General features: G+C 37.9%; 1 long non-coding RNA gene across 1 annotated transcript; it reads left to right on the forward strand.

Annotated features, from left to right (window-relative positions):
* Window positions 1-2,656: 2,656 nt before the first annotated feature.
* Window positions 2,657-15,704, forward strand: LOC105740587. Its single transcript, XR_001116639.2, has 4 exons — window positions 2,657-2,727; window positions 8,384-8,489; window positions 12,815-13,774; window positions 15,326-15,704. It is a non-coding gene; the product is annotated as an uncharacterized LOC105740587 (long non-coding RNA).
* Window positions 15,705-18,570: the final 2,866 nt, after the last annotated feature.

Consider the following 18,570-nt stretch of genomic DNA (forward strand, 5'->3'; position numbering starts at 1 on the left):
GATGGTTTCTTTGGTTTTTAAATATCATTCTTGAATAAAAGGAACCAGGGTTCCTTGGAGAAATACCTAATGTGAGGGCTGAGGCAGGTAAAATAGAAGAAACTGGAGGATCTTGTAGTGCCAAAAGGAAGGAAGTGCTCAACCCACGAATGGATGGGAGCATGTCAAAGAATCAGAAGCCAACCCAAAGGCACTGCCAATGGCCAAAGTTGAAGTAACTTGTTCAACAAAATAAATAACATGGCATTAAATTATAACCCAAAATATGAAATACTAGTTGGCTATCCTTATCTGAAATGCTTGAGACCAGAAGTTCTTCAAATTTCAGACTTTCTCAGATTTTTGGAAATTTGCATATATATAATGAGATATTTTAGGGATGGGACCCAAGTGTAAACATGAAATGCATTTATGCTTTTTATACACCTAGCCTAAAGGTAATTTTATACAATATTTTAAATAATTTTGTGCATGAAACAAAGTTTTGACTGCATTTTGACTGCAACCCATCACATGAAGTCAGGTGTAGACTTCCCTACTTGTGGCATCATGTCAGTGCTCCGAAAGTTGGGGATTTGGGAGCATTTTGGATTTTGGATTTTCGGATTAGGGATGATCAATCTGTGACTCTACATGAGTGCATACCAATATAAATAAACGACTAAATTTAAAAAATGAAGAGAAAAGTTAAATCTTTCCTACAGAAGAATTTCAAATAATATATGTAACTACTCCGCCCACTAAAAAAAGGTGAAACTTGACACCCCTCTACACATACCCTGAGAGTAGACTAGGCTTAATGACTCCACCCAAAGCAGTAGAATAGGGAAAGGGAAAAATAGTAACTTTACACTTTTCTCCTTTACAGGAGAAAGCTGGCCAACATAACATTAACCAAGTGATGAGGGTTAACATCCCCAGAGATGTCATGTGGTTATCATATACCCTCAATAGAATATGATGAGAAGGGCATTTCACCTCTGTGGTCTTCTTCCCAGAAACCCATAATCCCAGTCTAATTATGAGAAAGACATCAGACAAACTCAGATTGGAGAACATTCTACAGGATACCCTGCCAGCACTCCTCAGGACTTCCAAGGTCATTTTTTTTTTTTTTTAAAAGGAAAGACTGAGAAACTGTCACAAACCAGAGGGGACTGGGGAGAGATGACAACTAAATGCACTGTGCTACCTTGGGTAAAATCCTGGACTAGAAAGAGGACATTAATGAAAAAACAGATGAAAAGCAAATAAAGCCTGGAACTCAGTTAATTAAAAAAAATTGATGGTCTCTAAAGTCTCTTCCAGCTGATAGCTATAATAATAGCATTTATTATCTAATTGCTTCAAAACTGTGTTCATATTGCTTACAAAGTGCTAAGAGCACATGAAGTAAGGGAACTATTAAAGTAGAATGCAAGGCTTTAATCAACTTTTTCCTCCCTCTCTCTTCTGACTTCCTGTAGTTGTGTGTTTCAGTGATGTAGTGTATGATTAGTTCATTTATGAGGCAATAGCGTAATAGCGAAAGTCTGCTGTCTCTTCTTTGTTACATTCCCAAGTCAGTGCCCATCGTCTTTTCATAGTAAGAATGGCCTCTAATGAACCAGCAGGTTTCCATCCGTTTGCAGTCCTGAGAGGTGGGGCTCCCCTGCTGTGCTATCATGCTCTTACGTGGTTGCTATGGTGATGGTCATGGTGGCAGGGCTACCTTTGGCTCATTTGATTTTCCTGGACAGTTTCTTTGCTTTAAAGAAGAAAAAAAAACATACACACACACACAGTTTATGAAGCCCCAGTGTGAAATCATGCTGGCTCTGATTCATGACATTTTCCTGAGACTTTATAATGTTTCTTTTTTCTAAATAAGCAATTTCAGGTCAGGTAAAAATGTGAGTAAATCATGCCTGGCTCTTGTTCCAGACGTATCAATTTCTGTTCATTCCCCTTTTTCCCCCTCATGGCTTTGGGACAATAAAAATAAGCAATGCCTCCACTCTGGAGCCTTTCTGAGTATGCAATATATAAATGGTATACCGTGCAGGGAGCGATATTTCCTTACCTTGGTCATTACCGACCTTGGCGTTTTCTCTGGCAAGTATCTGAAACAGAGCAATAACGTGGAGTAATGATCTTGGCACACTTGAGACCCTGGGAGGATCAAAGAGGCTGATGTGACAGTTCATGAAATGGGGAGGAAGCAAACCGTCCCCCACTGCCAACACTAACACAGCTCTGTGCTTGAGGGTCTGGGAGAGCCCAGTTGCCAAGTGTCTGCCTGCATTTTCTTTGAGGGGGCCAGCCCCAGAGCAGGTCAGGAAAATTGTGGCTTTTATCAAGCAGACACTGTGGCTCTCTTTGAGGATGGCCAAAGACTCACTCATTGCTAGTAACTACAACACATGTGATCTTTTAAAGAGAGGACATGAATATTTTCATTAACTGGGAAAGAAGGTGCCCACATGAGACTTCATTTATTTGGGAGACTTAGGGCAAGGCTGAAAGGGGCAGGATGTTTATAAAGAAATTAAGAGTGAGGGCTCTGGAGACAGACGGCCTGGGTTTTAATCCTGGCCCTTTAAGTTACCATTCTGTACAACGTAAGCAAATTCTAACCTCTCTGCGTAAGCTCCCTATCCGTAAAATGAAAGTAATGGTAATACCTACGTCACAGGCTGTCCTGGCAATTAACATGTGAGAAGTACTTAGAACACTGCTTGGCACATGGTAAGTCCTCAATAAATGTCAACTGCTATCGTTATTTTCAGGATAGAAGGGTGGTATCCAAATTCTGGGCTTACACAAGGGGTTTTTCATAGAGAGAAGTCCACAAAGGTAGAAAGGGTAGTCCTTGGTGAGCCTTGGATGGACTTGGCCAAAGAAGTTTACATTTTTATGTAGCCTGGGCAACAGAGCGAGATTGCATCTCAAAAAAGAAAAGAAAAGAAAAGGGCCTCCTGAGGAAGAAACTGGTGGTGCTGTGGATTTTGAATTAGAGGTATGCTCTAGAAACTGACCCTGAGAAAATATCTTGCTTTATCTCTAGCTCTTCCCCATATAACACAGAAAGATACTCCTATCATTTATTGTGTCCAGCATCTAAGTATTAAAAATTAAAACATCTTGGTAATTTAACAAAATTTCTTAACAAAACACTAATTCCTCAGAGATTGTGTTATGAGTTACAAGTACAGAGTACCTTTATTATATTATATATTTTATATTATATTATATTATAATGAAGCTCAGTAATTTTCATAAGAAATGTGATTTGGAAACTGAGAATACTCTTTTAAGAAGATTCTCTTTTCCTAGCTCCATGTACTTTTTTAATGGTAGAGCTGACATTTGGATCTGTGCAACTACAAGTAAAAGAGATCTTACACATTTTGGCCAAAAGGCCAAGTTACTTCAATTACACAAATGTATGAGAAGAAAGCCCAGTATAAATAGGTTTTTCAAATACTCCTTGAAATCAAATTCAAAATGTTACTCCAAGTGTAGGTCACAAATTTTACAAATAGAATGATTTGCAGAGGCCCAAATATTCCATTTACATTATATTTGGAACACTAAGCAATTTGAATTTAGGTCCATATTTTTCTGTGTGTGTGTGTGTGTGTGTGTGTGTTTTATACTTTAAGTTCTGGGGTACATGTGCAGAGTGTGCAGGTTTGTTACATAGGTATACACGTGACATGGTGGTTTGCCGCACCCATCAACCCGTCATCTACATTAGGTATTTCTCCTAATGCTATCCCTCCCCCAGCCCCCTACCCCCTGACAGGCCCTGGTGTGTGATGTTCTCCTCCCTGTGTCCATGTGTTCTCATTGTTCAACTCCCACTTATGAGTGAGAACATGTGGTGTTTGTTTTCCTGTTCCTGTGTTAGTTTGCTGAGAATGATGGTTTCCAGCTTCATCCATGTCCCTTCAAAGGACATACTCCCATCCTTTTTTATGGCTGCATAGTATTCCATGGTGTATATGTGCCACATTTTCTTTATCCAGTCTACCATTGATGGGCATTTAGGTTGGTTCCAAGTCTTTGCTATTGTGAACAGTGTGGCAATAAACATATGTGTGCATGTGTCCTTATAGTAGAATGATTTATAATCCTTTGGGTATATACCCAGTAATGGGATTGCTGGGTCAAATGGTATTTCTGGTTGTAGATCTTTGAGGAAGCACCACACTGTCTTCCACAATGGTTGAAAGAATTTACACTCTGACCAACAGTGTAAAAGTGTTCCTATTTCTCCATATCTTCTCCAGCATCTGTTGTTTCCTGACTTTTTAATGATCGCCATTCTAACTAGCATGAGATAGTATCTCACTGTGGTTTGGATTTGGATTTCTCTAATGACCAGTGATGATCAGCTTTTTTTCATAGTTTGTTGGCAGCGTAAATGTGTTCTTTTGGTAAGTTTCTGTTCATATCTATTGCCCAATTTTTGATGGGGTTGTTTCTTTTTTTCTTGTAAATTTGTTTAAGTTCCTTGTAGATTCTGGATATTAGCCCTTTGTCAGTTGGATAGATTACAAAAATTTTCTCCCATTCTGTAGGTTGCCTGTTCAATCTGATGACAGTTTCTTTTGCTTTGCAGAAGCTCTTTAGTTTAATGAGATCCAATTTGTCAATTTTAGCCTCTGTTGCCATTGCTTTTGGTGTTTTAGTCATGAAGTCTTGGCCCATGCCTATGTCCTGAATGGTGTTGCCTAAGTTTTCTTCTAGAGTTTTTATGGCTTTAGGTCTTACATTTAAGTCATTAATCCATCTTGAGTTAATTTTTGTATAAGGTGTAAGGAAGGCGTCCAGTTTCAGTATTCTGCATATGCCTAGACAGTTTTCCCAACACCGTTTATTAAATAGGAAATCCTTTCCCCGTTGCTTGTTTTTGTCAGATTTGTCAAAGATTAGATGGTTGTAGATATTTGGCATTATTTCTGAGGCCTCTATTCTGTTCCATTGGTCTATAGATCTGTCTTGGTACCAGTACCATGCTGTTTTCGTTACGGTAGCTTGTAGTATAGTTTGAAGTCAGGTAGCATGATGCCTCCAGTTTTGTTCTTCTTGCTAAGGATTGTCTTGGCTATAAAGGCCATTTTTTGGTTCCATATGAAGTTTAAAGTCGTTTTTTTCTAATTCTGTGAAGAAACTCAATGGTAGCTTGATGGGAATAGCATTGAATCTATAAATTACTTTGGAAGGTATGGCCATTTTCACGATATTGATTCTTCCTATCCATGAGCATGGAATGTTTTTCCACTTGTTTGTATCCTCTCTTATTTCCTTGAGCAGTGGTTTGTAATTCTCCTTGAAAAGGTCTTTCACATCTCTTGTAAGTTGTATTCCTAGATACTTTATTCTCTTTGTAGCAGTTGTGAATGGGGGTACACTCATGATCTGGCTCTCTGTCTATTATTGGTGTGTGAGGATGCCTGTGATTTTTGCACATTGATTTTGTATCCTGAGACTTTGCTAAAGTTGCTTATCAGCTTAAGGAAAGTTTAGGCTGAGACGGTGGGGTTTTCCAAATATACAATCATGTCATCTGCAAACAGAAACAATTTGACTTCCTCTCTTCCTATTTGAATACCCTTTATTTCTTTCCCTTGCCTGATTGCCCTGGCCAGAATTTCCAATACTATATTGAATAGGAGTCATGAGAGAGGACATCCTTGTCTTGGGCCATTTTCAAAATGAATGCTTCCAGCTTTTGCCCATTCAGTATGATATTGGCTGTGCGTTTGTCATAAATATCTCTTATTATTTTGAGATATGTTCCATCAATACCTAGTTTATTGAGAGATTTTAGCATGAAGGGGTGTTGAATTTTATTGAAGGCCTTTTCTGCATCTATTGAGATAATCATGTGGTTTTTGTCTCTGGTTCTGTTTATGCGATGGATTACACTTATTAATTTGCATATGTTGAACCGGCCTTGCATCCCAGATATGAAGCTGACTTGATCGTGGTGGATAAACTTTTTGATGTGCAGCTGAATTTGGTTTGTCAGTATTTTATTAAAGATGTTTGCATCGATATTCATCAGGGATATTGGCCTGAAATTTTCTTTTTTTGTTGTGTGTCTGTCAGGTTGTGGTATTAGGATGGTGCTGGCCTCATAAAATGAGTTAGGGAGGAGTCCCTCTTTTTCTATTGCTTGGAATAGTTTCAGAAGGAATGGTACAAGCTCCTCTTTGTACCTCTAATAGAATTCAGCTGTGAATCTGTCTGTTCCTAGGCTTTTCTTGGTTGGTAAGCTATTAATTACTGCCTCAATTTCAGAACTTGTTATTGGTCTATTAAGGCATTCGACTTATTCCTGGTTTAGTCTTGGGAGGGTGTATGTGTCCAGGAATGTATCCATTTCTTCCAGATTTTCTAGTTGATTCACATAGAGGTGTTTATAGTATTCTTTAATGGTAGTTTGTATTTCTGTGGGATCAGTGATGATATCCCCTTTATCATTTTTTATAGTGTCCATTTCATTTTTCTCTCTTTTCTTCTTTATTAGTCTGGATAGCAGTCTATCTATTTTGTTAATCTTTTCAAAAAACCAGCTCCTGGATTCATTGATTTCTTGAAGGGTTTTTTGTGTCTCTATTTCCTTCAGTACTGCTCTGATCTTAGTTATTTCTTGACTTCTTCTAGCTTTTGAATTTGTTTGCTCTTGCTTCTCTAGTTCTTTTAATTGTGATGTTAGGGTGTAGATTTTAGATCTTTCCAGCTTTCTGATGTGGGCATTTAGTGCTATAAATTTCCCTCCAAACACTGCTTTAACTGTGTCCAAGAGATTGTGATACAGTTGTTGATTGTGCTTTGTTATCATTGGTTTCAAAGAATTTATTTTTTTCTGCCTTAATTTCGTTATTTACCCAGTAGTCATTCAGGAGCAGGTTGTCCAGTTTCCATGTAGTTGTGCGGTTTTGAGTGAGTTTCTTAATCCTGAGTTCTAATTTGATTGCACTGTGGTCTGAGAGACTGTTTGTTATGATTTCTTTTCTTTTGCAATTACTGAGGAGTGTTTTACTGCCAATTATGTGGGCAATTTTAGAATATGTGTGATGTGGTGCTGAGAAAAATGTATATCCTGTTGATTTTGGGTGGAGAGTTCTGTAGATGTCTATTAGGTCTGCTTGGTCCAGAGCTGAGTTCAAGTCCTGAATATCCTTGTTAATTTTCTGTCTCATTGATCTATCTAATATTGACAGTGGTGTGTTAAAGTCTCCCACTATTATTGTGTCGGAGTCTAAGTCCCTTTGTACATCTCTAAGAACTTGCTTTATGAATCTGGGTACTCCTGTATTGGGTGCATATATATTTAGGATAGTTAGCTCTTCTTGTTATATTGATCCCTTTACCATTATGTAATGGCCTTCTTTGTCTCTTTTGATCTTTGTTGGTTTAAAGTCTGTTTTGTCAGAGACTAGGATTGCAACCCCTGCTTTTTTTGCTTTCCATTTTCTTAGTAAATATTCCTCCATCCCTTTATTTTGAGCCTAAATGTGTCTGCATGTGAGATGGGTCTCCTGAATACAGCACACTGATGGGTCTGGACACCTTATCCAATTTGCCAGTCTGTGTCTTTTAATTGAGGCATTTAGCCCATTTACATTTAAGGTTAATATTGTTATCTGTGAATTTGATCCTGTCATTATGATGCTAGCTGGTTATTTCACGTGTTAAAAGCTGCTTTAAATTTTGTATTTTTACTTTTTACTTATACATAATATTTTATATTTTAAGGGAGGTGGATGTGATATTTTGTTACATGCATAGGTTGTATAATGATCAAGTCGGGATAGTTGAGGTATTTATTACTTTGATTATTTATTATTTCTATGGGAACAATTCAAGCTACTCTCTTCTAGCTATTTTGAAATACATAATACATTGTTGTAACAATAGTCACTCTACTCTGCTGTTGAACAATAGAAGTTGTACCTTTTATCTAACTGTATGTTTGTACATGTTAACCTACCTCTCTTCATCCCTGCTTCACCCACCCACGCTTCTCAGCCTCTAGTATCTATCATCTGTTTTTTAAAGTCCTTCCCATCTTTTCTTTCTCTCCTACCCTTTTTTCCTTCCTTCTTTCCATCAATAAAGATGTAATAAGTATCTTCTCTCTGGTAGATACTGTACCAGATGCTTCCATATTTGTTTTCATCAGCCCAGGTGTTTTTGGTTTGCTTGTTTTCCTATTAAAGCTTCACTGTCAATGATGATGGCAAAGAGCCATGAATAAAGCACCATAACAGTCGTTTCATGAAGTTCTCTTATAAAGGCTCACACTTTATAAGAAAAGTACTATTGCAACGCTTCTTGGGGGGATTCTCCAAGTATTCTTTCAGGCCTTCATTATCTCCCTTTTCAGTCCACCAAGTCCCATCCAAGGAAAGACCCTGGGTAATGATGATCTTTGGTGTCAACTAAGATTCTTAAGAACTGGATCCTTGTTGTGATTCCTATGTGACCTGAAGGTAAGCCAGCAACTCAATTTATCTCATATTTGGTTTCTTAAACTAATATTTTATGAATACTTTCCACATGCTGCAAAATAAATAAAGCACATATATGGACAAATCATTTTGATTTTGGATTCTTTAATAAAAATAACAGAAATGGCAATAAAGTCATGATTGAAAAAAGTTGTTATTTTAGTGCTGAATTCACATCTTCCTTCATGGAGTTTTTCCACATCCTTAAGGAGCTTAGAGTAACTTTTAAAAAATAAACAACAAAGTGACTGGAGAGTAGATATTAAGCAATAGTGATGCAAATTCTGTGTATCCTATGATTTAATTAAAGAGACCATCTCATAGAAGAGCAACACTGAAAACTTCTGCAGAGACAATGTGGTGCAGTGGAGAAAGCACTGACTTCAGTGCCAGCTGTGAGACCTTGAACTTCTTGCACCTCAGTTTCCACCTCTACAAAACAAGGAAGTTACAGTAAAATATCTATAAGATCTTCTCTAGCACAAAACGCCTAGGATTCTCAGGACCACTTAGCAATAGCCTTCAGTATAAATTTCCAATCATTAATTTGGAAAGTTCTTAGAATTTAAAATAGTTATAATCTCTGCGGTTCTGCTCTAGTCCACTCCAAAACTCACACCTTTTGATGGGTTAGCCAGACAACATAGTGTTTTCTCAGAGTTCTTTGTTCTGAGTAGAGTTATGCTCCAGTTCTACTTCCTCTGATTTACTTATTCCACATTGTACTAAAATCTGGCATCCAACTGTTTAATAAAACTCATTGCACCACAGTTGAAGGCTCCAGATTATTTACTAGGGTCTTCTTAAATTTATTCCCACATAATAAGAGTGTGATATCAGCTGAAAGAACATTTCTAAAATCTGTATTCTTCTTCTTGGAGGCAGTTGAACTCAACTTTCAGGGTTTGACCATCTTATCAGTCATCAAAGAAATGTATGGCCAGGATCAAGTATATGGCTATTCTTGAACACTGCCATCACTTTTATCTAGGTGAAATTGAGTTGAATGAGCAAAGGAGGCTGAATAATACTTTTTTCATAGCTTTAAGGTTTAAGATAATGTATATAAAGTACTTGATATGTGGGAGACACACCGTAGGTGGTAGTCATTATCAAGGGATATATTGATTTATTGAGCTCAATTCTCATCAAATCTCATTCCCACACAAAGCTCGTGCTAAACAGAAACCTGCACTTTCCCATAACTATCATGCTTTCTTTTGCCTCTGAGCCATCCCTTCTGCCTGTCCCAATGCCTCATTTTAACTGCCTCTTTTTAACTGATGAACTCCTATTCAACATTTTGAATCTCGAGATCCATTCATAAATTCAACAATATTTAGCAAAGACCTGCTATGTCCAAGAAACTGCTCTTGATGTTGTGGATATATCAGGGAACAAAACAACCCAAAACTTATTCGTGTTTTCTCCTAACATGTCTTGTAATTACCAGCATGCTCATTTTTATCCCCACTGGATTGTACACTTGCTGGGAGCGAAGACAATGCCTTTCTTAAAAATGCAGCACTGAGCAAAAGTCTGGCACAAAATAGCTGCTCAATAAACACTAAGCAAATACAATTAAGATAAGAAATGAGAATACATAGAAAGAGGAATGGGACAATACCTTGGTAGTGTTATTGGACCACTAATTACAACAGTAGCATGTGAAGAGGCTATTCAGGCTGTGATCAACTGAACCCCAGAAACCTTTCTGGTATTCACTATGAACCTTATCCTCAAAAATCACACAAAAAATGTATTAGTCCATTCTCACACTGCTATAAAGATACTACCCAAGTCTGGATAATTTATTAACAGAGGAGGTTTAATTGATTCACAGTTCTGCCTGGCTGGGAGGCCTCAGGAAACTTAATCATGGCGGAAAGAGAAGCAGATACCTTCTTTATAAGGTGGCAGGAGAGAGAAAAAGTGTATGTAGGAGAAAATGTTAAACACTTATAGAACTATCAGATCTTGTGAGAACTCACTCACTATCACAAGAACAGCATGGGGAAACTGCCCCCATGATCCAATCGCCTCCCACCAGGTCTTGTCCTGGTGTCCTTGACACATGGGGATTATGGGATTATAATTCAAGATGAGATTTGGATGGGGACACAAAGCCAGACCATTTCAACAAAGGAGAATTATATGTCTATCTCAGTCTAGGTACAAGTTAACATTTCTCTAGAATTTTTATCCTTTTACCACAGGGGGAATTTTTTTTTTAAACATGCTTTTAAGAAAGCCACTAAGGCAAGAGAGAAAAAGGAATAGGACAGTCCCAAAGGAGCTGAGGTATAGACTAATGGATCTTGCAGGGTATTTTCAAAAGACTAGTCAAGAGGGTGGCACTTGTGGAAGAGGAACATGAAAGGAATATCACGGAAAGGAAAGAAAACCTACAACAGCAGAAAGAAAAAACTTTTATTAAAAAAAAAGAAGCACTATGGAGGAAATACATCAATAATTAAAAACATCAAAACAGCAAAAACAATAAAACTAGTAAATGTGGTTACGGATTGTACATACAATTGTTTTATTTGATTTACTCAGCAGCTCTGTGGGTTCTGTAAGAGAGGTATTATCCTCCCTATTTCATAGATAAGGAAACCAAGGTGCAGAGACTTGCCCAATTACATAGCCAGTAGTTGAAGTTCTCACTTATGATCTAAGAATATTCTCACATAGAAAAAGGGAAAGATAAAAAATCAAAGATAAGAATGAAGAGAAAGCAGTGATTAATAAACGTTTGTTGCATGAGTGGGACAGAGATATATAACAGGAAAGACTGAAAATACAAATCTCAACTTCAATGGAGAATATTTCTCTGGGGTCCCTAAACATTTTCAAGACTTTGCCTCCTGACTCCTACATATATCATTGTAGATATGATGTAACTAAGTGGAAGAAATCCCCATTCTTGTTTATAAATTAAGAGATTAGTTAATAAATAGTAAGTCAATTATTATTTGTTGACCACAGTATCAGTCAGGGTTGAGGCAGGAAAGGGATGGCTCACTCAAAGGTTAAAGAGCATTTAATGAAGGGACTATTTACACATTTGGAGGGAGGGAGAATAACCAAGGGATTGCTCATAGTGGGAAGTGGTCTTTACTCGTGGGCCCCGAGGGCAATGAATGAGAGGGAGCACAGACCCCAGTGAGCGCTGCGGCCATGAGAGAGGGCTGCTTGACAAGAGCTGAGGTCTCTGGGTCTCCGATAGGAGAATGCAGCCATGATGGTGACAGTAGAGAGAAGGATGCTGTGCCAAATGCCTTCTTTTCCAAAAAAAGATAAAATCAAGAAATAACAATGGGAATGAGGGGAAGAAATGAAAGACTGTACTATTTCAACAAAATGTGAAAAAGGAGGAAAAAGCATCTTAAGGTGTGGGAATTTAGAAAATGGGGAAATATATATAAACTTTAGTTACATTTTCCAGTTTTGTCCATTCATTCTGCAACAGTGTAATAAATCTACTACACTGCAGTCATTCAGAAACCTTGGGGTTAATGCGACAATAACACAAAATCCCTGTCCCCAAAGAAATCAGTCCACAAGGACAGACATGCAAGTGAACAACAGCAACAAAACCAGTATAATATAATGTTATAAAAGACATACACACAATTCCGTGGTGCAAAGACAGCAAGTGCTATTCTTGGTAGAGTTGGAGAAGATTTGCAAATGAGAGGGACATCTGAATGGCATTTTAAATCAGCAGTTTTGAAAGACCAGGGAAATAAGGCATCTCAAGTATGGGGAGTGGCTTGTGTCCAGGTGCGGAAACTCTAAAGGACCTGATGATTTAAGGAACTGCAATAATTCAGCATGGCTTGAGTTTGGGGTGGTTGTGGGGAAGTATTATACTAAAGACCATTAACTTGACTCTAAATAACAGTTGCAGATTTTAAAGCAAGAAAGAAATATGGTTACATTTATGTATTAGAAAGACCATTACTGAAGTATTGTTTCCAATTTAAGGAATGGAAGGGGTGGGGAGGAGGAACAGTCATGTATAAATTTATTTCCTCTAAATTTCTATCTTTCTGTCAGTCACTTTTTTCATCTTTATTGTATTTGCTTGATTTTTTTAAAAAGAGGGGGCATTTTAATCTGAGATAAGAAGAAGAGAAGTGCAGAGTGAAAGATGGGGTTTATTTTCACATCGGTGTCATCGGCTTGCAGACATTCTGGTGAGGGCCTGCAGATAAAGGAGCTCTCCTGCTCAAGGACTGACCTTGGTAGGACCTTGGCCACCGATCTGCATTCAGGGAATTTCACTTCTCTTTCCCTTCTAGATGTGGCCAGTCCACCACCAAAGCACGGAAAGAGATATGAGAAGGAAGCTCCGCCTCCTACCCGTGCATCATTATTGGCAACAGTGAGAAGCAGAGCTGGGAATTTGAGAAGCAAACCAATGCCTTCTGCTTCTCTTCATTATTCCTGACAACAGAAGGAAAGGAGGCAAACCTTCACCTTCTGTGGTCGCTTCTGATACTCAACCGGGAACCTCATTCTCAGTAGCTACAGATTTCCCTAATCACTCATCTTAACTTGACACTGCGTTCTAGCGCCTTTCATGAGAAGGGTCTTGGGAGGCCGTAAACCTATGTTGCTGGGAAAAGAATGTACTGCAATAAAGAGAGCAGGGGAGGAGCTGCAGATTTCCAGCTCTCACAGCTTGTTCGCTTGTGGAGACTAGGCTGCAATGTGCTCTTGAAATCTGTTTCTGAGGAAATAAAGAGGCCCCAGAACCTCCCAAGTGAGCAAAAAAATGATTTCCAGATACTCAAACAGAGTGGCCTTCTGGGTACATGAGCTGGATTTGCTTGGCAGTCTTTCCATCTTGCTGGCCAGTATCCTGAGCTTAGCAAAGCAGAAGGCAAATCTTTGGGGAGCTAAAAGACATGTGCACGTGCCAGTATTTTTGACAAATGCTCAGTTAATTGTTTTCTATGATTCTACTCCTGAGACACAAACTGTGTGCACCAGGCACCAAGAACTATCCCCATCCCACCACCCCAGATCCCAAGGGAAACGTCATAATTACACACGTTTGGGCCAAACATCTACCCCACAGGAAACGGACAGATCAGCCCCTAGGGATGAAAGAATGATGCAGGGCATGGGAAAGCAGAGAAATCTCCTGAGTGAGAAAGACGACAAATTCGCACAAGCCTGAGAGCCTATATACCAGTAGGAGAAACTCAGAATTTCTTTTCAGGATACTAAGGAAATGGTGGTCAGAAGAGGCCCGGGTAAGTTGATGAAAAATCTGTATTGTTCTATATCTGGTAAACAATTTAGTATTTGGAAACCACAACATTCCAGGATGGAACTCAATTTTGGATCAGTTACTGGAAATAGTGGCATATACAATGGGTTCCAAAACAGATTATGCATAAGTAGAGATGAGTCAGGGGTCTGAACTTAAAAATCCATGATCTTCATGAATGCTTTTTTCCAGATCTAGCCCTTTTATGATTTTGTCTCTTTTTTGTTCTACAGATTTTTCTAGTTATATTTAGCTCCTGCCATTTATTCATCAAATATTTGTAGTTGCGCACTGTGTAGGATGCTTACGTACTCTGCTCTTGTTGAGTTAGAAAGCTTTAGAAGATATAGCCCTCTGAATGAATGTTAACAGGATGAAAATCTCACCTGTACACACCCATGTTGCTTACTAGAGCAACAGACTGGAATAGTAAAGAACCCGTTCTACTACTGACACTGCTCGAAAACTGGCTTCAGCAGAAGATAACTCAATTTCAACATACGATATTTTTGTCAAATGTTTTGAATCAAGAGATTTGTGCACTGGGTATAAAATCTAACCTCTCTATATATGTTTTTAAAGTAATTCTCGTTTGCTTCCTCTAAAGGTAGATTTTATAAGCAATGACAACATAACATGCTAAGTCAATCTAAAGATCTGCAATCTAAAGTTTCTTTAAGAAAACTAAGATAATGAGTTACTTATTTAAGGATTAATTATCCATTCTCTTTGGAATTTCAGAAAGAATAGAAACTCCTCAAAAAAAAAGTTGAATTTAAAAGGCATTGAAATCATAAAGGTGAAACAGATATGTAATTGGTTAATAGATTTCACATGCCTGAGAAAATCTGTAAATAACTTCAATAAAATGTTTACTGAAAGAACAAGAGTACAAGAGAAGCAAGTATCAACAGCAATGGCAAAGCAAAAAAAAAAAAAAAAAAAACAACAACTTGAACAAAAAATTTGTCATCAGGAAATTTATGAGTCAGACGAGAAGCAGTATTGGTAAATTCAAGTTTAAAAATTTGACCAACACATTCAATATAAGAAGTAGAAGTCGAATAAAATGAAATTAAGGCAAGAAAAAAAAAGTCTGAGGCAAAGGGAAATAAAGGAAAGAGATTGAACTAATTTTTGCTTTACAAAAATATTTTAAAAATAAAACACCTTATGATTGTTTAAAGTCATATTAGCTTATTTTAGGAAAAAAATGCTTTATTTTGTTTTAGCTTGTTTTTCAACCAGGAGATAGCCCAGTCTGTGTGAAATAGAAATACCAACAAGAAACATTTGTTGGATTAAAAATATACCACTACAGCTCTGAAATTAGTATAAGGCTAATTAGTATAAGGCTATTTGCATAGAGAGTGCACTTTAATAAGCAGTAGTAAAACATTTTAGAATGCTTTGTTTGAAAATAAAAAAATCCCTCAATGAAGCCTCTTCCAGACATGTGTCATGGGTTTTTTGTTGCTGAATTCTTCCATATTAACAAACTAAGTTGCTCTTCCTTTCATTCCTTTGGCCACAGGATGGATGAGATTCACCAAAGTCTCTACCACAGACATTCTCAGATGGTCCTAATAAAAAGAAGAAACCCAAACCAGAACTGGTGGTCCACATTGTGAGAGTTGCTTAATATCATCACAAAGCAATAATTATCCAACAGCATGCTTGGTGGCTCAACATTCTGAAAGGCAAATGTCAAGGGCATATAGTCTCAACCATGCTGCTGATGGGAGCTCATGTTTTTTGTGTTGGGTGGTCTTGTGTTCTGCCTGGTGGTCTTTCTTCTGCCTGCTATGACAGCACTAATGATTTAATGTACACAGTATTCACTTGTCTCCCTTTAGTAGTGCATGACAAGTCATAAAAGACAGACTGCCCAGAAATGACACTGCAGTATTCCAGACATTTTCCCTCTTGGTGGTGACAGTTCCAAATCAAGCTGGCTCAGTGCTTTTAAGTCAAAGCATTTGTCGAAGTGGTGGTTCAAAACACAACCTTAGATCTGGAAAATCAAACTAGGCTCTTCTCACCTCTCCCATCATTGCTGGTAATAAATATTCAACTGCTGGACCACAGCTAGCAGATTATGATAGATGACACAGAATAGAATCCAACTCTTTCTTTCTTAACTGTGAAGAACTCATCTTTCGGTTAGAGAGATTTCACTACCTTTTAATAAGCATAAGTAGGTCATTTTACAGACTTTCTTCCACACTCATTCAGGATTTCTTTCCCAAATTCCCACAAAGAGTAGCAAGGGAAGCTTCATAGCTGCATAGAATATTAATATAATTTCTGTTCAGAGGATCAAAGTATCACATACTCAAAAGTCAATCCAGGCAGTTATCAAGGTTTTAACTCTAAAGAATGTTTTAGAACATTCTTCATCAGAAGCTGACCTATAATTCTGTATAGGGCAATCAGACCAAGAATTTACTCTCAATAGACTTGGGACCATCATTTAGATTAGGTTTGGGGAATTCAGTGCTACTCCCCATAAACCACCCATCCCAAATAATCTCCCTGCAAAATCCTACACTCACTGCCTCTACTATTCACTGGCCATTTTATTACTTTTGGCCTTTTATTGTGATTAAATTTTCATAATCATTCTTTTGTTAAACGAACATAAATTGAGTCTCTATTAAACCTTTTTAAGACCTAGAAAAAGCTTCTAAACAGGAGTGATACTTGAGCTGGCCATTTTAAGTGCTTCTATCACATCCTTAAGAAATATTTCATGCAGAACCTGCCATGCTATATTGTAATCATTTTGCTTCATTGACTGTTTCTCCTCCTTTATTATAGGTTCCTTGAAAGCAGATACCAGACATATTTATCTTCCCATACCAGTGCCTAAACACTGTGCCTGGTTCATAGCACAGGGTCGATACATGTTTTAATGAGTAGATTAAACTTGGCCCATTGGAGGGGAGAGAGTGATTACAAGGACAAATGAGATTTAGTTTTATCCCTTAAGGTCTTTCTAAGTTAGCACATGGCTAGGTACAGAGTAGATGCTCAGTAAGTGCTGGTTGGTTAGTCAATTCTCAGTTATTTTTCTTTAGATGGAAAGACAAGGCTACCAAAATGAATATATACCAGCAAAGCCAGTTACTGTTTTATTTTGAAATATCAACACCTTTCCTTGCTTCACTCAGGACCCCAAGTACTAATGAACAAGAAAGAAAGCACAGGGATTGCTTATCATACCAAACACAATATCTGAAGTCAAAACTGAGACACACAGTCTTGCACCAGTAGAGGATTTTTTTTTTTTTTTTTTTTTTTGAGACAGAGTTTATCTCTTGTTGCCCAGGCATGATCTTGGCTCACTGCAAACTCCGCCTCCCGGGTTCAAGCAATTCTCCTGCCTCATTCTCCTGCCTCACCCTCCCGAGTAGCTGGGATTATAGGCATGCGCCACCAAGCCTGGTTAATTTTGTATTTTTAGTAGAGATGAGGTTTCTCCGTGTTTGTCAGGCTGGTCTTGAACTCCTGACCTCAGGTGATCCACCTGCCTCGGCCTCCCAAAGTGCTGGGATTACAGGCGTGAGCCACTGCGCCCAGCCCAGGAGAGGATGTTTTAAAATAGAACCATTCTGGATCAACCAAGATGTTTGGTTCTTAGTACTTTTGGTCTCTAATATGCCTCAAGAATTTCCAGTTAGACCTTGACAATTATGTGAGAAAATAAATATAAAAACACTTTAAAACTGTATAACACACAATGAAAAGATAAGTGCTATAAATAGAAGCTGCACTTCTGCATTAAAAATACATGGACCAATTTGGTAAGTGCACACATGAAGAAATAGTGATTTGAGACATTTCCTAATTCACTTATACTCTTTTTTTTATTAGTAACTTAAAGCACAAGATCTATTATAAAGTCAGAACTAAAAAGGACCAGAGAAGAAGAGGAAGTAGATGACAGAAGAGTAGAATATTGTAAGAGGAGAGGACTTAGTACAGAATTACACAGCCCAATAGAGAAAATTAGAAACTGACTTGACATCTATTAAACAGACTTTAAGTGAATATCACTGAGTGTCTCTGAGGTCCCAGGCATGAAGCTAGGAGCTGTGAAGCACATCAAGATGAATAAAATTCAGCCTAGTGAAAGAAAGCTTATAGTCTGCGGGTTGGGGTGGTGGGGTGGGTGGGTGCGGGAAGGGAAAAAAAGACAAGTATGTATACAAATATATCAGAAGGCAGAAGTAATTATAGCTGGAAGAGAAGTTCAGATAGAGTGCTGTTGTAATTTAAAGAAAGAAAATGTGTCTTCATTAAAGGATGCTTCAGGGTAATTTCATAGAAGGGATGTTATATAAGCTCAGTCTGAGATAGAAGAAATTCAAGAGATAGATAAAGAATGAAGAACACTACATTTGGAATTAACACTGTGAGAAAAGCATAGAGGTAGGAAACTTACTAGCTATGTTTAATAAGCATCAAGTACTCCATTTCATCTAAAGTTTAAGGTATGCATGAGGACATAGTGAGAAATGACGCTGAAGAGGAGACTGTGTCTAGGTTATAGGCAGCAGCCTGGAATACGAAGCCAAAGTATTTGGGCTTTATTCAGCCATTTTTGGGAGCTACTCAAGGTATGATAGGATCATAGCTGTATTTTTGAAGCTTAATCTAGACACAATAAAAGTAAGGTGAAAAAAGATTGGAAGTGGGAGATAAATTTAGATGTCATTATAAATACCAGTACAAAACTTAAAACATCTTCAAGAAGGAGGTGACTGCTATAATGTT

This window comes from Nomascus leucogenys, chromosome 12, assembly GCF_006542625.1.
Source record: "Nomascus leucogenys isolate Asia chromosome 12, Asia_NLE_v1, whole genome shotgun sequence".
NCBI lineage: Eukaryota > Metazoa > Chordata > Mammalia > Primates > Hylobatidae > Nomascus > Nomascus leucogenys.